Source organism: Humulus lupulus, chromosome 1, assembly GCF_963169125.1.
Source record: "Humulus lupulus chromosome 1, drHumLupu1.1, whole genome shotgun sequence".
NCBI lineage: Eukaryota > Viridiplantae > Streptophyta > Magnoliopsida > Rosales > Cannabaceae > Humulus > Humulus lupulus.
The window spans coordinates 263,578,253-263,601,089 of record NC_084793.1 but is presented as its reverse complement, the minus strand read 5'-3'; the positions used below and the strand labels follow the sequence as shown (position 1 = coordinate 263,601,089).

The following is a 22,837-nucleotide window of genomic DNA, read 5'->3' as shown; positions in this document are numbered from 1 at the left end:
ATTACCAGGATTTATCGGGTAATGGGAAAAATATTTGGTAATTATTTGAGGATATTGAAAGTAACGAGAATTATAGGGCGTTAGTTATGATTAATGAGATATGTGACAAAAGAACAAAGTACCTTTGAGGGCATGTGATGAGTAAGCTTACGGAAAAGGGGAATTTGGGTCATTTGTGCCAAAAATAGTGACTTAGCTACTAGCTCCTTCAAAAATAAGAAATCCAAAACAGTTTTGGCTAAGTTGGGTTTTGAGTGATAGGAACTCAAACCTAAGGGCTCGAAATCGATCCTACTACCTAGTTTAGTAGAGCTCGACGTCCCGGAGGCTAGGAATTGGTCTGGAAGCCTTTATTCGCTCATTATTGATGGGATTCTATATTATGTTTGTGACTAGGTTATCGCTAGGGGCTCGGAACCAAGATCATGCTCGAGGGTCGTTCTTAATATACATTACACTCGGACCTGAGGTAAGAAAATTGCACCCATTACGTGTTATATGTGATTAGGGCTTGGCCCAATTGTTGAATTTAGATTGATTAGGGCTTGGGCCCCTATAAACGTGCATGATTATGATTATTCCTATGATTTTTTGATTAAGCATGTTGAATGCTCTATATTTGGATATTTGTTATATAATGAATGCATGTTTGCATTATCTGATTGAGAAAGGCCTGACTTATGAGTCAAGGATGGCAATAGTTCGCTAACTGCTGGTCAAAATTATTGACTTATAAGTCAATGGAGACAATAGCGCGCTGAGCACTAGTTGATGTGGTTAGGCCTAATCAGGAGCGCATCATACGCTTGTTCGACCCAATGGTCGAGGAAAATTAATGCGCCAGGTACGCTGGGCCAACTCCAAGGCTGGTTCCATAAAAGGATAAGGCAATGGGCCTCGGGGTGACTTATTAGTCCCATACCCTAGGGCATTGGGCCCCAATCTGACTTATTAGTCAGTTAATTAAGGAAACTAGCCCCCATATGACGTTGTAGTCATTTATATGAATGGTATGCATGCATGAGAAAGGTTATTACTGCTAGGCATTCTTATTATGATTTGGTAACATGTTATTAACTGCTTATGAGCATGCTTAAGTTTTCCTGTTGAGCCTTAGCCCACGGGTGCTATGTGGTGCAAGTAAGGGGAAAGGGAAGCTGGACCAGCCATGAGTTGGCGAGCTTCTGATTAGTGCTAAAAAATGTTAATATATTAGTTTTAAAGTTCAAAATAAATTAAGTTTTAATTAATATTTTCATGAATTTATTGTAATATATTTTATAATTGAAAATATTAATTTTTTATTTATTTTGTGTTTAAATTTCAGGAATAAATTGCATTTGGGCATCACTAATAAAGAAAGAATTATGTAAAGCTGAAAAAAAGAAGAAAAACTTGGTATTTTTTTAGACAAAGAAGCCCAAAAAAAGGCCTAAAGGCCCAGGCCAAGGCCCGTGCCGTCCCTCCTCCTCCCTCTCTTTCTCCCAGCACCATGTGGTGGCCTCTTGCAGCGCCATGTGTCCCGCGCCCCACCTGGCGATCCGCGCTCGTGTCCCGCTGACCCGCTTGCGTGACCTGCTAGCAGCCCCAGCTTGACTCGCGTGTGACCTGTCGACCCGCCCAACGACCCGCGCCTGCTCTTCCTTTCCCTTGCTGACAGCTGCACACGTGGCCTCCTCCTATTGGCTACGAATGGTCAAAGCCCCAGCTGCCACCACCTTCCAGCCCATTTTTTGTGCATGTTGAGCCTTGGACCCTTCCGTTTTTAGCTTTAAAGCTCACATTTTGTGTTCATTTAGAAAAAGGGGCATGATGACCATTCACTAAAATAGCTAGGCTAATATTAATAATAAGATTTGATTTTTCAAAATCATATTTTATTATTAATGTTTCAGATTTATTTTGTAAACCCCATTTGTAGTTTAATTTCTTTTTAGTCATTTTCTTCTTCTATAAATAGGGACTCTTCTTTCACATTTGGTATGTAATTTTGAGAGTAAAGAAACTATAGCAAAATTTCTAGTCACTTTCTTCTCATACTTTCTTCTTAGAATTTTGTGAGAATGATGAGCATAATGGCCTAATCTTCCTAGGAAGGTTAAGGATGATTCCATATGCTAGTGATGTTATTTTGCTACTTTGATTTACTATGTTCTTAATATAATGCATTTGAGTTGTTTATGTTCTTTCAACCTCATCTTTATTTTGTTATCTTTATTTACTTGTGCTAATAATATATAGGATTAGTCATGCTCTTTCTATGTGTTTCTAATTAGTAAAAGTAATATTGATACATAATTCTATGTTTAATCTTCTATTGCATTATTGCCCTTGGGTATTTTGTCATTTTTAGATTTTTCAAAAGATTAACATTGTGTTCCTAAATTAAAGAACTTTATAACTCAAATGGACTTTTGTTAGAAAAGAATAAGGACTTTAATGTTAGATTTTCCAAGTAAATGTTGGGATGTGAACTATTTACTTGTGTAGTTTTGTAAATCAAGTAACTAAGTAACTAAACAAGCATATGGATGATTCTTGAAACCTTTCTACTTTTCAACTCTTGATTACATCTTACTTTTAGTTCACTTGTCTCATTTTATCATTTCATAAAAAAGACAACAAAAAAAATCTCAAATCTATTTTCATTTCCATTTTTATTTATTTTATGTTACTAACGTTTTGTGTTATTTTTCTACTAATATTTTGGTTTTAGGTTACCTCCATGTGGATCCACCGCTCTACTTTTACTACAACTATTGTTTAGTGGTTGTCACAATTTGGGCATTAAACAGCTTCAGTGGCGACGTGTACATATGCGGCTGCTCGACCACCACGATCGGGGTTTCTCAAAGGAACTAGGGTTAAACCCTATTTCGCTACTTAGGTCGGTTGGTTGTAACTTTTGAGTTGTAATTACCCTTCTGGAACTTTAAACAACTTTGTAAACATTTATTATGGGATCCCATGTACAAACTTAACATTTTAACGAAATAACTATTCCTTTTGACTGAAATTTTTAACCCTAAACTGTTAATCACATTTAGTGCACATTCATAGGAAAATGACTCAATTAGCGAGCCTAGGACTATTTAAAATACACAATGTAATAGTATTGGCTATCTAGAGCGTTACAACTTGGTATTAGAGCGTGCCAAGGTTAAGGGTTCTTAAAGACAGGCTGGGCATGTACAGTCGCCCACTAAAGACAAGCTCGACGCAAGGTTTGGTAACTATTTATGTGGTTATGTGCTTAACTGCTTAAATAGGATATAAATGCCTTATCTGCTTGCCTTATTAGGTAGCATGAGATATTCTAATAGGGTCTGGCCTTTGACTGTTGCATGAATGATAATGATGTGCTTATTAGCACTGACATTGCTTGTGAATGCAAATGAAACGGTTATTAGCGTTGTTATATGTATATAAATGCTAGTAAATGTTTATGAGCAATGTTAAATGTTAAAGAAATGCTTATTAGCATCACCATTTGTTATAAATGTCAGAAAATGCTTATTAACATATCTAATAGAATTATTTTGCTGTATCTAGACTAATCTAGGCTTGGATATGAATATGAATTGACATGCTTATTAGCATGAATGTTGAATGTGAATGACTATTTGTTCAGTCTTGGACCGTGAGACTACAAGAGGTTTAGTTATTACTACCTAACTCACCGAATTGATTATTGCAGCATGGTATAAGCTTGGAAGTATGCTTTCAAGGTAGATAGAGTCATCAGCTGGCTAGGAAGATCAGGGCCAGAATAATAGACAGAGTCAGAATGATAATCAGGGTTAGACCTGTAACATCCTGAATTTGTTAATAGGGATTAGTGCCTCGATTAGCATGCCAAGAGAGCATAAATGGATATATATATATGTGGATTTAATTGTATATATGTGTGATTATGTAAAATATGAGTTATATTAAGATATAACTATTTATGCATGCTTATGTGTATTAAATGTAATTGTGGGCCCGTTTTTGTGAAAAATGGCATTTTCAGAACTTTGACCCATTAAGGGTATAATTGTAATTATATGTGCTATATGATTGGAACCACATTATTATGTGGATACATTTGTGATGACAGGCTTAAGTCGATCCTTTAGAGCAATTTGGCGAAAAAGTCACAATGGGGATTTATACCCGGCTCGGAGTGAGTCAAGGAGTATTTTGGTAATTTTTCGTAGGTCGGGAATTAGTGGGACATTATTGGAGGAAATACTCGTATTTGGAGGGTTAATAATTTGGTTGAAAATTAGGAGTGTAATTTAAGGTTGTTATCCATATTTTCCACCTACGACAGGTGGCACGGCCAAACGGGTCTATGGGCCCTCAGAGGAGGTCTGGGCCCAACCTGGGCCCGGTGAACAATGAAGAAGGAGACCCTGATGGCCCAGATCATATCAAGGCCGATGATGGGCAAGTAGCACAAGCATAGTAAAAGGGGCCAGAGCTAAGGTGCAGGCCCTCATCATCTTCCTGACCACTCTGTCTATATCCTCCGGGATGAAAATTATGATGACAGACAATCCATTCCAGGAGACGAATCCCATCAAGTGGGATCCCAGAGAAGACACCACCATCAAGATATCTTCCTTGGTAAATGAACCCGGGTCCTGGTAAACAAACCAGGACTTAGGTAAATGAAACCGGGTCATCTAGCCGAATAGAATAAGGCCAGTCCTTCCTACGGCTGATGTGTCCTCGGGAAATCCGGCAGTTGGTCTCCCTAACTAACCTGCAGAATGGGGTACGCACAGAACGTACACTGTTCCTAAGAAACAGTACTGCCACTACTCTGACAGTTCCTGTCCCCAAGATCTCCTCGATAGCCCACGCAGATCAATCTATGCTAACGTACAAAGGACAATTGTAAGGCTTCACCACGCCTAAGCTAGCCCAATGGGCCAAGATTAACAACCCTTAATTATGTTACCTTTCTTCTGTTATGGGTCCATTAGCGAGCAATTGTAATTATATCCTTATTGGTCCTGAATTAGTCCGACCCAAGTGACATGACTGCCTATAAATAGGGTCAGTTGTCAACAGTAGTGCGGATCCCAAATTTTCTATTGTGAGCAAAATGCTACTGGACTTGCAGAATACCTCCATTCTCAAAACTCTCTTGTTGACCACGATTTTGGCCAACTGGGAGTAGAAGCAAAAATGACAAGAACCTTGAATATAAAGTAAATAACACCAATAGTTTTTATAGTGGTTCAGCCCCAATTTGTTGGTAATAGCCTAATCCACTTAGAGTTGTGATATATTTAGCCTACACTTAAGATCAGATGAACCTAAGTCAACTGAGTTTCTCAAGTGTAAGTAAAAATATACAGTGTTTCTCTCTCTAAACTCTCAGTAAATACTCCCAGAATGCCCCAAATGATGGTCCCCAAATCTCCAATGTAGAGAATGCTTTTTAATCTCCCAGAATTCGATCCCCCTAAATGATGCCATGAGCCATTTATTTATAGGCTCATGGATCGTACATGAGAAATATCCTGTTTGACAGGTTGGTTGTTTCAACCAACTTTAATTAATAAAATATAAATAAATTCAAATTACGCCAATATAGCTATTATTCTGGTATATCTAAGATATTTCTGTGACAGTTGCGAATGATTCGGGTTGAAGCTATTACTGAGGCTTTACTGAAGAGTCACTAGACGGTAACTTCTGAGATTCTAATCCGTCGACCAACCAAATCCATCCCTGAAGTGACTGGTAGGCCAAGACAACTCACCAGTTGGCCAAACCACACTACTGGTCGGCATGGGCAAACACAGCACCGGTCGACATAGACAAGCGCACCGATCGGCATAGGCAAGCACACTGGTCGGCATAGACAAGCACACCGGTCGGCATAAGCAAGCACACTGGTCGGCATAGGCAAAGCACACCTCTTCAAATAACCCATTTATTGACTATTAATGTGTCATTTATTGACCATGCCCTGCCACATGTCCATTCGATTGCGACGTCATTGAAGAAAATTTTTGGGGATAACATTTGCCCCCTCAAGTTTATTATATGATTTTCTCATATGATAAACTTTTCCTACTCTCTGCAAGGATCCGCAGTAAATTTAACAATTACCGTTTCCCAAAATTCCAAAAATGACCTTTGGTTTTCTCCCGCCTTTTATAAATAATTTAATTTCTAAATCATGTTTCCAATCGTGGGAGAGAGAATACCAAGAGCCTTCAGGGTGAAAGGGAGTCTCACTTTCTCTCCTTTAAATAGACTTACGACTGCCCAACACTCCATAAGCAAAACATTTCTTCATTTCTCTTGGTCGAATCCTCTACATACTTCCAAGGTGTTTAAACTTCTCCAAGCAAATCCAAGCTTTCTCAAGGAATCAAACTCTCTTCAATACATTTGGGTAAGCTTCTCCTTCTTCATCTTTATATTTAAGCTTTGTAAACTTAAAAATCTACACAAAACTTGTTTAAAATACACCATGCCAAAACCCCCATTTTGAAACATACTCTTGGATTTTTTTCATGATGAATCTTGGTAGGATAAAGACTTTGTGGCTAATATAGTGTAGTTTAGGTTTTGGGTTAGTCAATTTTTCTTTCAATTTCATGAAATTTTGCAAGAAAAATTATTTCCCACTACACATTTTAACTTTAGGTTTATGGGTTTAAGAAGAGCATGAGATATTTCCTTGAGATTTGTTGAACTCTTAGAATTCTGCTTTTTGATCTTGTTTGCATAGTCTAAGATCAAGAAAATGTGTTTATGCATCATGTTCCTTATCCTTTAGCCCATCAAACCCGTGGCCTTAGCCATTCCTAGCCGATCGGACTACCCGGATGTATGCCCTTGCTCCTTGGACACCACTCCTTGGGCATGCCAGCCTCTCGGATGCACTGCTCCTCGGACGCACCAGCTCCTCGGATGCCCGGCCCAGCAGCTCCTCGGATGCCCGGCCCAGCAGCTCCTCGGATGTACGGCTATTTGGACATGCTGCTCCTCGAACGCACCAGCTCCTCGGATGCCCAGCCCAGCGGACATGCAACTCCTCGGATGCACGACTATTAGGTCAGACACCCAGCCCCTTGGCATGTGCAACTCTTCGGCGTGCTCCTCGAATGCACGGCTATTTGGTTGGACACCCAGCCCCTCGGCGCGCGCAGCTCTTCAGCGTGCTCCTCGAGCCGCTCGAACACGCGGCTCCTCCAGACACTCGGGCACGCGGCATAGCTGCTCGGACATGTACCCCAGCCACTCGGGGGCATTGCATAGCCCCTCGAACACATGCCCGAACCACTTGGACACCCTAGCTTAGGCCTTATTCTTCCGAACACCATTCGGCACTCAAAACAACTCATGTGAATCTCTCAAAATTACTATTATTTCCCAAAATAATAAATGTCTTTATCTGGGGAAAATTTATCTTTCCTCTCAGATAAATTATTTTCACAGGGCACTGTATATATATATATTTTTTTTCATTCACTCTATGTTTGGTTTACTCACCTCCCCTTATCTTTTGTAGATGAATCGCTTCGACTACAGGGGAGGTGACGACCAAACAGACTTTGATTCCTCAGTTCCCACTTCAAGAGACACCTTTTTGAGCATTGATTCTTCTTCCAAATCTCTCAGCAAACAAACTCCTGAAGACCGTCTCCGTCGTCTCAAGAACCTTCCGCGGTTAGCTTTGTATTTTCTTCACGAAGATCAGTTCCTTAAGCAACAACACCAACACCAACCGATGAGGGTGAAGAATTCTAATCGACTCCCTTAAGAACAAGATCCTCAGGTTGCTCGTAGAGCAACACAAAAGATGGTAGAATGAGTACCCTGTGTGGGAGAAAATTTATTAGGAAAAGTTGAGATTGAAGCTTCTTCAAAACCCCCTTGCCAAGCTCGAAAAACTGGAAAACCTAGGAGACAAGTTACCCAAACATTTGCCACAGAAATCCAACAAACTACTACACGTAAGCTGAGGAACAAAGAAAAGAGCGGGCCTTCCTGGTTTGTAGCTAAACCCTCTAAGCTACATTCCAAAATGTTTGATAAGCATATCGAACCTTTGGGTCTCGAAGGAGTGAATGTGTTATGCCATGCCTTGACCAAAGAGCCAATAATCCTGGTGGAGCCAACTGTGCCTGGTCTAAGTATCATATATATGTAGGAGCCATAATCCCCTTGCATCCTTTCTTCAGATCAATAGCAGATTACTTCAATGTGTCTTCCTTCCAGATTGCTCAAAATGGCATACAAGCCTTATCTGCTCTTTACATTCTCTACTACTTCCAGGGCTGGAACCCGCCTATTCCTCATGAGGTACATTATTTGTTCGATTTTAGGACTAACCTTAGCCACAAGAATACAGGTTTTTTCCACCTCTTTCATAGGAAAAAAAGGGTTAAGTACCTTCATGGTATAGCCCATAAATCAAATCCTGGGAAGTATTACACGGAATACTTCCTAACTACAAACATTAAAGCCAACAACCTGGCTTTTACACATGCCGACCCTTTTGATCAACCTCTTTCAACCAGGGAAATGTATGCTTGAGCAGAAGAACTTGCCAACATGCCTCTAGACGAAAAGGACGTTGAACAATTAGTCTCCTTGGAAAATCTCCGACTGGTGGGATTGTTACCAAACAATCAAGATATTGCTGCGAGTAGTACGACTGATGAAACAAACACGACTAATCAGTCCAACGCTGATACCGAAGTAGTGACCGACCAGTTTTCTCCTGTTCCATCCTCTCATCCACACCGACCAGGTGGTCCCATTATTAGAGAGCTCCTTGTGAAAATCCTCACCGACCCGCCTTCCCTGTCAGGCCTGGCAAAGGCAAAAGTATCGAGCTCGATAGAGAGGACAGCTCATCGTTGGAGGACAAAGACGATTTTTTTAACGAAATTCTGAACTCAGGTTTTGCTGACAGTAACCGTAATTGGATTTTGTGATGAATCTATTGAATTTTATTTTTCACCTATATTTATTTATTGTTTCTACTAACCCATCTTTTACTTCATTTTTATGCAGATCCGACCATGTTCAAGCAATTTAACACCCCTTCTGCCCAAAAGGGGAAAACTAGTGAAGGCAGCAACTCAACTCCTCTGAGCAAGGTTATAAAGACTACACCACCTAGCCAGGAAAAATCATCCGACCAGTCAGTCACTCTCCCACGCCTGGCTCCTTTGTCAATTCCCTTTTCTGCTACTCTACAGACTACTCGGTCAACTTGCTTAAGTGAGCCTCTTCACGTCGTTGGTGAATATGACAAAGAGTTACTAGACCATACCCTCCACCATGCAACTACAACTCAGACTTTCGATAATCTACCCTGTCAAAGCGTCGAAGTTGTCCTTCACAAAGGCCTTGCTCAGATCATGAGTGTAAGCATCTTATCAAAAATATTTACTTTATTATTTATCACTCGTATCTTAATATTTCCCTGTTATCTATTCCAGGGACTTATCACTGTTAATCATGCCCAACGTAGAGCAGTAGACTATAAAGAGTTTATCAAGGTCTTGAATGATCAGTTGGTGGAATCTCATTATGGAGAAATCTACTTCAACTGCTTCTACCAGATTTGGAAGTTAAATAAACCTCTCAACCTCGACTTTCTCTCAGAAGAGGCAAGAGCGGAAGAGCTTGCCAAATGTGAAGCCAAGGCCGCCGAGGAGGCAGCTAATCTAGCTGGTGCTATCCCTGCTTCTCCTGCTCTATCGTTCCAACCAGAGGAGGCTTCAGACGCTAATGATGGGGTTAACCCACCAGAAATTAGTTTACCTGACCAGTAAACATGATTTAACCGACCAGAAGGCTTCCCATCCGACCAGCAGACACTTTGTATCTGGCCAGCAATTTACTTATTTTGCTTATACTTTTGTTGAGACAATTACTGCTCAATAGCTTTTATATTTTGCTCGTACGACCGAGCTGCTTGACACTTTACCTTTCATTTCTTAAAATTTCCCAAGTCTTTTGTGAATAGTAAAGTCTCTTGGATTTATGTCATATATTTTTGCATGAGTACTTAGTTTTCTAACTTATAAATTCTAGACATTTCATAAGTCCCTACTAAGTATACTTTCTCACACTCTTATTGCTCTAACATTTTATGAGCATAATGTTTATTATCACACGAATATTTGCTTCTAACTTGAAATCTTGAAAAATTCCAAGTTATCTAAGCTTTGTCAAACAAGTTAGCTTAATGGCCTTTTTTGACTTCAAAAATTTACAAGCCAACCTAAGAACAGATATCTTAACTCATGCTCTTATTGCCTGTGTTAAATTATATACCAGCATACCCCATGTGCCCCCCAAGTGATCGGGGGTTGAAAGATCCTTGGTCACTTGCTACTTGACCAAATCTGTTCGAGCAATTAATTACTCGTGAAACACATAGAATATATGGAAAATATTCGAGCAGTTGAACAATGCTTGAATGTATCGACATGTTGAACACTGTCCAATTTTACCGACCAGTTGAACACTGTTTGGATAATTAAAACACATGCACATTTGTAGCAAGAATCGACCACGTTGCACGTACTCTCTTTTATTACTCGTAAATTAAAAAAAGGACAAAACGTGTCTAATAACGAGTCTTAAACAATCAAAATTGTTCAAAAATAGATGACAGGTCAACAAATAACCAGCTCATAAACCAAACTTAAATAACAAATTAAACAACTTGAAATTAAGCTAACACTCTGAAGCGGTATTTAGTGATAATATATCCTCAGATGCTCGCCATTCCAGTGGTTCCTGATTAGGCTTCGTTCACCCAATTTGATCCTAGCACTCCAGCTCATGTCAAAGTATCTGGGCATATCTCTCCCTTGCTTTGTTACTATCCCCAGCATAGTGTAGTGTCTAAGGTAAATTCCACAGGCCCGGGTTGCAAGTATGGAGATCTTTGTCGTTTGAACCTAGAATTGTTGCTGCCTCCTTCTCCTTGGGGTGTCTCTCCCTGGTACTTTTTCAACTTGCCCGACCAGAGAAGAAATTCTATCTCGTCCTTGAGGTGATTGCATTCATTCATGTCGTGATCATAATCTCCATGGAAACGACAAAACTTATTCATGTCCCTCTTACTCATCTCTTTCCTGATGGGTGGAGGTTTCTTGTAGGGAACCTTTTCATGACTAGCAAGATATATTTCTGCCCAGCTGGCCGAGAGAGTGGTGTAATTAGTGAACTGAGGCTCATACTTGGCTGGCTTTTCATTTGAACTCGACTTAGCCTTCTTTGCTTCATGGCGGTCCGACTCGTTATTCCCACATTTCTTTCCACCATTCTGACCGTTTCCACCATTCTTAGGAGGGTCAGCTGATCCACCCAAATTTTTTATGCCTTTCTCCTCTTTCTCGATCACGTCATCCAATTTCATATACTTATCTGCTTGGTAAAGAAATTGTTGAAGTGTTGAAATTGGATTTTGATGTATATTATCCCACAAAGGGCTTCGATAAGCTATTCCAAAGGATATGGCAACCATCTTCCCCTCATCTCCAACAGCAGTTGCTTGGTTGGCTTCTCTCATGAATCTCTATATATAGTTCTTTACAGACTCATCTTTTCCCTATTTGATGTTTTCCAAGTGGTTGGCATAAACTAGTGGAGTCCGAGCAGCGCTGAACTGTCTACAAAACTCTTTCCTGAAAGTTTCCTAAGAGGTGATGGAATTTGGCTTGAATTTCCAATACCATTCCTGGGCAATATCGGATAACGTAGTAGGGCAAACTCTACAATGATAATCGTCACTTACCTCGAGCAGCTCCATTTGGTCTTCAAATTTCCCAACATGTCTTATGGGATTTTCCTTTTCTGTAATTTCCCAAAATGGACTGTCACTCATGTGGTCTACAGCATCCATTCCGAAAGGTCATTTTGATAAACCTTGCATCGTAGCTATTAGCGTGCCAAGCTGGGCTTGGATGGCTGGAGCAACCAACGAGGCTCCAAGGTTTTGACCTCCTGGTCGGGCATTTCCATCTGGAGCACTATCGTCAAGTATTTCTATATGACTGGCAGGGCGATTCATATCTTGCCCTTCGACCGGGACTGTCCTCCTCTTGTTGGTGATAACGTTCCTTAGATCCTTCCGGGAAGCATGTTCTCCTAGCCCATCAAACACCATACTCTTTGATTTTTCAGAGGGCTTACTACGCGAGACCTGCTCTCTCCCACTACATTTCTGGCCGGGATGTAGTGGCGACTTTTGGTACATCCCGGACAGTCTTTTACTCCTTGTTGGTCATTGCCCTCTTTTTATTTTTCTTTTGATTGGTCGGTGTGATGACTGTCACCCTCGTCTCGACTATGTCCATCTTTGTAGCTAGGAGTTTTTTTTATCTTGAGGAGCTTTGGTTTGGTTGTTTCCAGGTGGAGTGTGCTTACTATCCGACCAGTAACTCTCTAATCGGGAGGTTTCCGACCGGTGACTTCTGGAAGGGGTTTTAGAGTTCTCCCTTTATGTTGATGCAGTTTTAGAGCGGACTCCGTCATCTGCCCGACCAATCTGATTGCTTTGACTCCGGTCAGGTCCTCGAGAGTCCGTCCTTCCAGCAGAGGACTTCCGACTAGCGTTGTTCTTTCGTGCTCCTTGGGTGGCTGCTCGTGTCACGGCTTGAGCATTGGCTTGGGCCAATTGGGTAGCCGCTTCTAGAGCAATTGCTGCTTCACGATGTCTCAGTCAACTTCATGTTATTGTTGTCTGATCTCTTTGCTTCTGGCCTCCATATCGCGCCTTTGTTATTCTAACGCAACACTCTGCCTGGCCATCTCTTCAGCGAAAGACTCCTGCCGGGTGTTAAATTGCATCATCTCCTCCTGGAAAGCCCCCATGGCTTCCTGGAGTTCTTCAACCTCTGGAGTTGTCTCCTCGAGAAAGACCCTGGGCTCAGTGTCAGGGCTCTCAGGTGCAGGATCTTCTAGTCTAATAGTTTCTTTTACAGTTGACGTACTGGGCTTCCTGGGTGCCATATTGGTAGGATAATAGTGTGTTTATTCTATTCAGGCTCTCAATGAAAGCACCAAAAATGTTGACCACGATTTTGGCCAACTGCAAGTAGACGCAAAAACGACAAGAACCTTGAATAGAAAGTAAATAACACCAATAGTTTTTATAGTGGTTCAGCCCCAATTTGTTGGTAATAGCTTAATCCACTTGGAGTTGTGATATATTTAGCCTACACTTATGATTAGATGAACCTGAGTCAACTGAGTTTCTCAAGTGTAAGTAAAAATATACAGTGTTTCTCTCTCTAAACTCTCAGTAAATACTCCCAGAATGCCCCAAATGATGGTCCCCAAATCTCCAAAGTAGAGAATGCTTTTTAATCTCCCAGAATTCGATCCCCCTAAATGATTCCATGAACCATTTATTTATAGTCTTATGGATCGTACAGGAGAAATATCTCGTTTGACAGGTTGGTTGTTTCAACCAACTTTAATTAATAAAATATAAATAAATTCAAATTGCAACAATATAGCTATTATTCCGGTATATCTAAGATATTCATGCGGCAGTTGCGAATGATTCAGGTTGAAGTTGTTACTAAGGCTTTACTGAAGAGTCACTAGACGGTAACTTCTGAGATTCTAATCCGTCGACCAACCAAATCCATCCCAGAAGTGACTAGTCAGCCAAGACAACTCACCAATTGGCCAAACCATACTACTGGTCGGCATGGGCAAGCACCAGTCGACATGGGCAAACACACCACTGGTCGGCATAAACAAGCACACCGATCGGCATAGGCAAGCACACTGGTCGGCATAGACAAGCACACCAGTCGGCATAGGCAAAGCACACCTCTTCAAATAATCCATTTATTGACTATTAATGTGTCATTTATTGACCATGCCCTGCCACCTGTCCATTCGATTTCCACGTCATTGAACAAAATTTTTGGGGATAACATCTCTAAAGCCTAATACTAGTGACTCGTGGACTAAGGCTCATTAACTCCCCAACCATGTAAAAACCATGAACTTATTTATTTCTTAGCCTTTCTTTCTAGCTCTTTTCTTTTAATATATTTATAGTTTTCGAAAAACTCGGTAAACACAGGTTTAGTGGCATTTAGACTAAATGACCATATCACCCTTAAAGGGATTTGGTGGAAATTTGGAAGAAAATGGTAATATGGTCATTTTGACCCAAAGGATAGACTAAGGCAGCAGCATCAGCCTAGCATCCACGTTTAGGCACCCTTCTTTCCTCTTTGCTATCTGAAAAACTTGTGCTAAGGTCTCAAATTCAATGTAGGCAAAATTGAGGGATTTCGGTGAAAGTCAAAGGCATTCAAGGACCAAAGGGAGGCATTGAGCTGCCAAGACCATCTCTTAGCTACTGGGGGATTCGAAATCAATGAGGTAAGGATTTGTAACTCTATTTTTCATTTGAACTTTGATATTTTTGGAAATGAGGTTAAGGAAATTGATTATGGAATTGAGTTTCTAGGGTATTGTAGTATAGGATTTGCTGGCAGAAACGTGTTGGGAGGCTCTAGGAGGCTTGGATTTCGGTCTTGATTTTCACTTTCATGCTTGAATTTTCAAATTTAGGTAAGTTTCTAAACCTTTGGCTCAATTTGTCCAATCATTGGTGCTCTGTTGTTTTGATGAATTTGAATGAGTTTTTGTGGTATATTAACTTTGGTATTGGGTTGTATGGGGCTTTTTGTGGTTGTAAACTAGCTGGAGAATCTGTTTGGGGTCAAATTTCTGGGTTTGATGTGTAGAGTAGTCGTAAGTGTGAATTGGGGAAGAACTTCAAGTTTCTGGGCTCGTTTTCAAGTTTCTGGTGATCTAGCGTGATTGCGCTAGGCTGGGGCTCAATCACGCTAGTGTCTTAGGGAGTGGGGATTTTGATTTTTGGGTTTCAGAGCTAGGGGCGTGACTACACTGGGCTAGGGCGCAACCATGCCAATACCCCAAAAAGCCTAAACTTTATGGCAGCGTGACCGCACTAGGTGCCCCAAAACGCAATTTTTCTGATTTTAGCATTAGGGCTCGAGGAATCTAGGAATTCATTTGATGGCCCACTTGGGGGCTCGAGGGACGTTTCTAAAGTCCTGACACTTGAGAATAGTAATCCTAAGGATAGTATTTAGAGTGAGGTCTGGGATTTGAAGTCAATCCCTAATAAGAGTATGTTATGTTGTGACTAGATTATCGTAAGGCTCGGGATCAAGAATGCACTTGAGGCCATATAGTCTATCGCACGAAACTCGAGGTAAGAAAATTACACCCTGGTTGTGATCGGGGCTTGGACCCCTATTAATGGATTCAACTTTGATTGTAATTATATTTACTTGATTAGGCAAGATTGTATATATTCTATCTGGTTGCGTGACTATGCAATATGTATATATGTGGTTATATATATATGCTGAAAATCTGGCCTAAGGGAGCCGGGGTCGACATTAAGCGTGCGGAACGCAGCCCGGCCTAAGCGAGCCAAGGTCGGCCATAAGACTAGAGGACTCGGCCTAAGGGCCCCGAGTCTGAACGTCACTTAAATAAATGGAAGTGTCGATTGCACTTAACTAATTGTATCGCTTGTTGAGAATGGAATGTGTATTTGATTGTGCAGATTATCACTGCAAAGCTTGTTTCTTATATCCTGTTATTTATAGCACTATTAATTCAAGTTTACTGCTTATATGTTGTTGCTCATTGTATTCGTTGAATTAATTTTTCTTCCTAAGCCTTGGCTCACGGGTGCTATGTGGTGCAGGTAAGGGAAATGGAAAGCTAAACCAGCCGTGAGTTTGAGAGCTTTAGGGGCAGTGTGTACATCAGCAACTGCTCGACCACCACAGTCGAGGGATTGACAGGGACTAGAGCCAAATTTTATTTTGCCACTTAGGCTAGCTTCAGTTGTAATTATTTTGAGGGGTGTAATTTCCTTGTAAACACCTATTTTTTTGGGATTCCATGTTCAAACTCATACTTTTTAATGAAAAACAACTATTCCTATGATCAAAATCTTTTAACCCTAATCAACTAATTATCCTTAGTAACACATTTATATCCAAATGACTTGATTAGCAAGTCCAACACTATTTAAAATACACAGTGTAATGGTCTTGGCTATCTAGGGCGTTACAAGACCCCTCCGCCGGCTCCTGAGAACTGGCAGCAAGTGTTTTCTGATATGCAAGCATGGCTATTGAGGCACGAAAAAGAGCTCTGCCTCCTGAGACAACAACGAGTTCCTGCAGGGAACATTTTGCCAGAGGCACCACCTGTGCTGGTGTCGTCAATAGAGCAACCTCTTATACTGTTTTGATTGATTCTGGTGCTACACACTCTTTTGTTGCTAGTAGGATTATTAATAGACTATGTAGGCCATGTGATTATTATGTTGTGTGGTTTGGGACCTTATTGCCCACTGGGGAGTTAGTAGTATCCAGGAGATGGATAAGATCACTGCCAGTGATAGTAGATGGCAGAGCATTGTATGTTGACTTGATAGAGTTGGTTATGACCTACTTTGACATGATTTTGGGTATGGACTAGTTAGTGAAGTATGGGGAAACCATAGACTGCAAAAAGAAGGTGGTAACCTTTGAGTCTGAGGGTCTTGTTGGCACTGTGCATGGACCCCGTGTACCTATGATATCTGTATTTAGGGCTAGAGAACTATTACAAGGTGGTTGCATAGGATTCTGAGCAAGTGTGGTAGATACGTCGTGCTAGTGGGACCAGAGGAGACTAGATTATTTTTTGAGTTTCTCAATGTGTTTCCAGATGATTTACCAGGGTTGCTGCCACATAGAGAGATAGATTTCGTTATCGAACCGACATTAGGTACAGTTACACTTTCTAGGGCACTATACAGAATGACCCCAGCAGAGTTGAAAGAACTAAAAATATAGTTGCAGGAGTTGTTAGATTTGGCCTTTATTAGACCCAGTTTCTCACCATGGGGTGCACCGGTCCTATTTGTAAAGAAGAAGGACGGTTCTCTAAGGATGTGCATTGACTACAGGGAACTAAACAAGTTAACCATTAAGAATAAATATCCTCTGCCAAGGATAGATGACCTGTTTGATCAGTTGTAGGGTAAGATGGTATCCTCAAAGATAGATCTTCGATTTGGTTATCACCAGCTGAGGATCAAGGAGGGAGATATATTGAAGACTATTTTTCGTACCAAGTATAGGCATTATGAGTTCTTAGTCATGTCATTTGGTTTGACTAATGCTCCAGGTGCTTTTATGGATCTGATGAATAGGGTGCTCAAGGATTATCTAGATCATTTTATGATCGTCTTCATCGACGATATTCTAGTATATTCTCAGTCAAAGGTAGAACATGAGCACCATCTAAAGTTGGTTCTACAGAGGTTGAGGGAACACAAATTGTTTGCGAAGTTCAAGAAATATGAGTTCTGGTTACCACAGGTGACTTTCCTTGGTCATATTGTCAATAGAGATGGGATCAAGGTGGACCCAGCCAAGATTGAGGCAGTTAGGGATTGGCCAAGGCTAAGGAACGCCTCAAAGATTAGGAGGTTTCTTGGATTGGCAGGTTATTACAAGAATTTTGTGGAAGGGTTCTCATGGATTGCTACCTCATTGACGGAACTGACACACAAGAATCAGAAGTTTGCATGGTCAGATAAGTGTGAGAACAAATTCCAGGAATTGAAGCGACGATTAATTACAGCTCCAGTTCTGAGTCTTTCGACAGATCAAGAGAAGTTTGTAGTGTATTGTGATGCCTCGAGGCAGGGTTTGGGTTGTGTTCTTATGCAGACGGGGAAGGCGATTGCCTATGCATCACGTCAGTTGAAAGAGTATGAACAGAGATATCCCACTCATGATCTGGAGTTGGCAGCAGTTCTTCTTTATGGGGAGAAGTGTGAGATATACACTAAGCACAAAAGCTTAAAGTACTTCTTCACACAGAAAGACCTAAACATGAAATAGAGGCGTTGGCTGGAGTTGGTGAAGGATTATGATTGTGAAATCCGGTATCATCTAGGGAAGGCCAATGTGGTTGCAGATGCCTTAAGCTGGAAGGGTCTGGGACAATTATGCAGTGCAAGATAGATATCCAGGGAGTTAGCAGAGGATATGACATGAGCTAGAATAGAGTTACTGGTGGACCAGTTGGCCAACATCACGTAACAGTCTACACTGTTGAAGAGGATAAAGGAAGTTCAGTTGTGTGATCCATAGCTGACAAGGATCAGAGGGGATGTCCTAGCTAGAGTGGCTAGGGACTATACAGTGTCAGATATGGGTTTGCTGAGGTACAAGGGTCGGATCTGTGTTCTGATGGACACTATTATCAAACGGGAGATTCTGGATAAGTCTCATACTTCCCCTTACTCCTTGCATCCAGGCTCCCCGAAGATGTATCAAGATGTGAAATCGCTATATTGGTGGCCTGGGATGAAGAGGGATGTGACAGAATATGTGGCTAAGTGCTTGACATGTCAACAGGTCAAGGCTGAGCATCAGAGACCAACAGGGCTATTACAACCTCTGGACACCCCAGAGTGGAAATGGGAGGATATCACAATGGATTTTGTGGTTGGGTTACGCAAGACCATGGGTCAATATGATTTGTTATGGGTTATTGTGGATTGATACACCAAATCATCTCACTTCTTACCAGTGAGGACGACATATACAGTCGACCAGTACGCAGATCTCTATGTGAGAGAGATAGTGCGCCTTCGTGGGGCTCCGAGGTCGATCGTGTCAAATCGGGACCCCACATTTACTTCCAAGTTTTGGGGAAGTTTGCAGAAGGTCATGGGTACGCAACTGAAGTTTAGTACGGCCTGTCATCCTCAGACAGATGGACAATCTGAGAGGACGATTCAGATATTAGAGGACATGCTGCGAGCATCTGTGCTGGACTTTGAAGGATCCTGGAGTAAGTATTTGCCTTTGATAGAGTTTTCCTATAATAAAAACTATCAGTCGACCATTGGGATGGCTTCTTATGAGATGTTGTACGATAGGAAAGGTAGATCGCCCATTCATTGGGATGAGACCGGAGAAAAGAAATAATTGGGTCCTGAGGCAGTTCAAAGGACCAATGAGGCTATTAGGAAGATCAGGGTTCGGATGCTCGCTTCTCAGAGTAGACAGAAAAGTTATGCTGATCCAAAATGCAGGAATGTGGAGTTCCAAGTGGGAGACTATGTCTTCCTTAGAGGCTCACCATGGAAAGGGGTGAGGAGATTTGGGAAGAAGAGCAAGATAAGCCCTAGATTTTTAGGACCGTTTGAGATTCTAGAAAGGATTGGTAAAGTGGCCTATAGATTAGCCTTACCTCCGGCAGTGTCAGCCGTACACAATGTATTCCATATTTCAATACTTCGGGTATGTGTCAGATGTGACTCATGTGTTGACCTACGAAGATTTGGAGTAGCAGGCAAATCTCTCTTATGAGGAACAACCAGTCCAGATACTAGACAGGAAGGACAAGGTCTTGAGGAACAACCATACATTTAGTTAAGGTATTATGGAGGAACAACAAGGTCAAGGAGGCGACCTAGGAATTAGAGTCCAACATGCAGGATCAGTATCCTGAGCTGTTTAGGTAAAATTTTGAGGACAAAATTCCTGTAAGGAGGGGATAGTTGTAACGTCTCAATTTCCCTAATAAGGCTTAGTGCCTTGGTTAGGGGGCCAGGAGGGCAATAATTGATTTTAATGCATTATTATGTGATGATATGCATGATTATATGAATTATGTGAATTGTATTTTTATATGACTGAATTGGCATGCATGTGGGCCCGTTTCTTATTACAAAGGCATTTTAGTAATTTTGGCCCGTTGAGGGCATATTTGTATATTTGTGTGTATATGGGTTGAGACCACATTATTATGTGGATATATTTGAGTTATTCGGCACGAGGTGATCCTAAGGAGCAAGTTAGCGGTTTAGTCATAATGGGGTCAAATACCGGGCTCGGGGTGAGCCTAAGAGTAATTTGGTAATTTAGTACATTACAGGATTGATCGGGCAATGGGAAAATTATTTGGTAATTATTTGAGGATATTGGAAGTAACGAGAATTATAGGGTGTTAATTATGATTAACAGGATATGTGATAAAATACCAAAGTACCCTTGAGGGCATGTGATGAGTAAGCTTAGGGTAAATGGGCATTTGGGTCATTTGTGCCAAAAATAGTGACTTAGCTACTAGCTCCTTCAGCAGCAAGAAACCCAAAACAAAACATCACTCTCTCTCTCTCTCTCTCTCTCTCTCTCTATATATATATATATATATGATTCTCTCTTCCCCTACCTATCTTTGGCTTGGATTGTTGAGGAAACTAAAGAATTTTAGAAGCTAAGGCTTGGTAATTGAAGGTGATAACTTCATTTTAGTGTCGTTTTAGAATGTATTTTTGTGGTAATCTTGAGTATTTATGTGTGTTTTGTGCAAGATTACACTTTTGTTTGTCTTTGTTGTAGGTTGGTGGAGTGAATCATGAGAAAAGTGGAAAAAGAAGAGAAAATGGTGAAAAAACGAAGCTCTTGGCGATTGTTTGACTCAAAAGGATGCTAAGGATGATTAAAAGTCAGTTTGTGATGAAGAGATGAGGTTAAAAAATCTAATTTGAGAAATAATGGAATTAGAGCCGCGACTTGAGCTTATAAGTCGCAACTCTAGGCAAGTCAGAAACACATGGCTGCTGGAGGCAATTAGTGCCACGACTTGACCTTATAAGTCGCGATGCAAGGAAAAGTCAGAGGCTAAGCAAAGGGGACATTCTGGACACGGGCCGCGACTTGAGATGTCTGAGTCGCAGCGCCTGAGGCCTTGTGCAGATTTGGGAGGCTTCAAAAATTGAAACAGGCCACGACCTAGAGAAGGCCAAGTCGCGGCCCGCATATGAAAAACAAAGCTTTTGTAATTTTTTTACTATAAATTCAGACTTAGGGTTTAATTAGGTCATTAGTTCATATTTTAATTACGTTTTTAGAGACTAATTTAGATTCTTAGACTAGTTGTTATGCATTTTTATATTTTTCTTTCTTCTTTAAGTTTTTGAATCTTATGTTTCTGAATTATTATTGTGTTGATTTAGTCATGTCTGATATGAACTACACAATTTTTATCTAAGGTTTAATGTAGTCACTTGGATTTCTATCTAATTTAATTATGATGTTCTATTGATTTTTCTTCTCTATTCTAATCTATATAATGTGTGCCTAAAGCTAATAAATACCTGATCATTATTTGCTTGATTTATGATTTTGATTCAAAATTCGAAAGATGAGAATTGAATCTGCTATCCTTATATAGACATAGGTTGCATATTAGACGGAAGTACCTGTATGGCTTGTGTAGTAATTAGGCTTCTATGCTTAAAGTCTGCTATATGTTTAAGTTTATCACAGAGATGTAGAAAACCTGCATATAGGATGAGATCTTATATCTTGAAAAAGAATAGGAATCGATTTGTGTTAACCTGCTATTAGAATAAGAAGAAAGAAACCTAGAACTGATTAATGAAATTAGTAGAATGAAAAGTTGATGAAATTAACACCCTATGTCTTTTTAATATTGATTTTTATCTTTTTATTGGTTATTTTTTCATAGTTATTTAAAATTTTAAATTTAAATTCATTCATCTAAACTTTGTTTGCCAAATAGAAATTTAAGAACAATTATTGGTACTTGGGAAATAGTCTTCGTGGGAACGATACTCTATTTATCATCTATATTACTTTAATTGATTGCGTGCACTTGCGTCTATATATTTTTGCGATCAATTTTTTGGCGCCGTTGCCAGGAACTTAATTTCCAATATCAAAGTTAATTGTTGTTTGTTCTAATTTGGTTTTTTTTTCTCTTATTATTATTTTACACTTATTTGGATCGAGACTGTTGTTTGTTTCAGGAATTATTGGTATATGCGGGGAAGTAGACAAAAGGCACTCATACCAATAGATCTTGAAATTGAGAGAACGTCCAGAGAAAATCGCAAGATAAAGAAAATGTTGGGTTTCACCATGGCTGAGAACGCAAATAATGTTGTCAACAACAATGCAGATATGGGTAATGCAGCTGAAACCGATCCACCATTGAGAAGCTATACTCCCTACTGTTACAGGGATACATTCAAGCCTTCGTCCTCCTACTGTTAAGGCAAATAATTTTGAAATAAAACCCTCAATTATTCAGATGGTTCAAAATTGTGTACAATTTGGGGGGTTACCAAATGAGGATCCAAATCTCCATATAACAAACTTTTTAGAGTTGTGTGCAACATTCAAAATGAATGGGGAGAGTAATGACGCTGTAAGATAAAGATTATTCCCATTTTTACTAAGGACAGAGCTAAGAGTTGGTTGAATTCATTACAAGCCAACTCTATAGTTACTTGGGAAGATTTGGCTCAAAAATTCCTTGGTAAATATTTTCCTCCTGCCAAGTCAGCCAGAGTAAGATGAGAGATTAACAACTTCCATCAGCTGGATGTGGAGTCTTTATATGATGCATGGGAACGATTTAAAGAGTTGCAAAGGAAATGCCCACATCATGGAATAGAAAAGTGGTTTCTGGTTCATACATTTTACAATGGTTTGAGGGGAAATACATGGACAATTATAGATGCAGCGTCGGGAGGAGCATTTATGAGAAAAATTGCTAATGAAGCATATGAATTATTGGAAGAGATGGCCATGAATAACTATAATTGGTCTACTGAGCATGAGAATAAGAAAGTAGCAGGAGTCTTAGAAGTTGATCCAATTGCGATATTGACCGCTCAAGTGGCGTCTCTAACCAAGCAATTGCAGCAGACTAATCTCGTCGCACAAGCAATGGAAGTATA

At 40.4% G+C, this 22,837-nt stretch overlaps 1 non-coding gene across 1 annotated transcript; it reads right to left on the bottom strand.

Moving 5' to 3' along the window:
• Positions 1–22,442: 22,442 nt before the first annotated feature.
• LOC133813624 (small nucleolar RNA R71) lies at positions 22,443–22,549 on the bottom strand. Its single transcript, XR_009884632.1, has one exon. It is a non-coding gene; the product is annotated as a small nucleolar RNA R71 (small nucleolar RNA).
• Between the last annotated feature and the right edge of the window lie 288 nt (positions 22,550–22,837).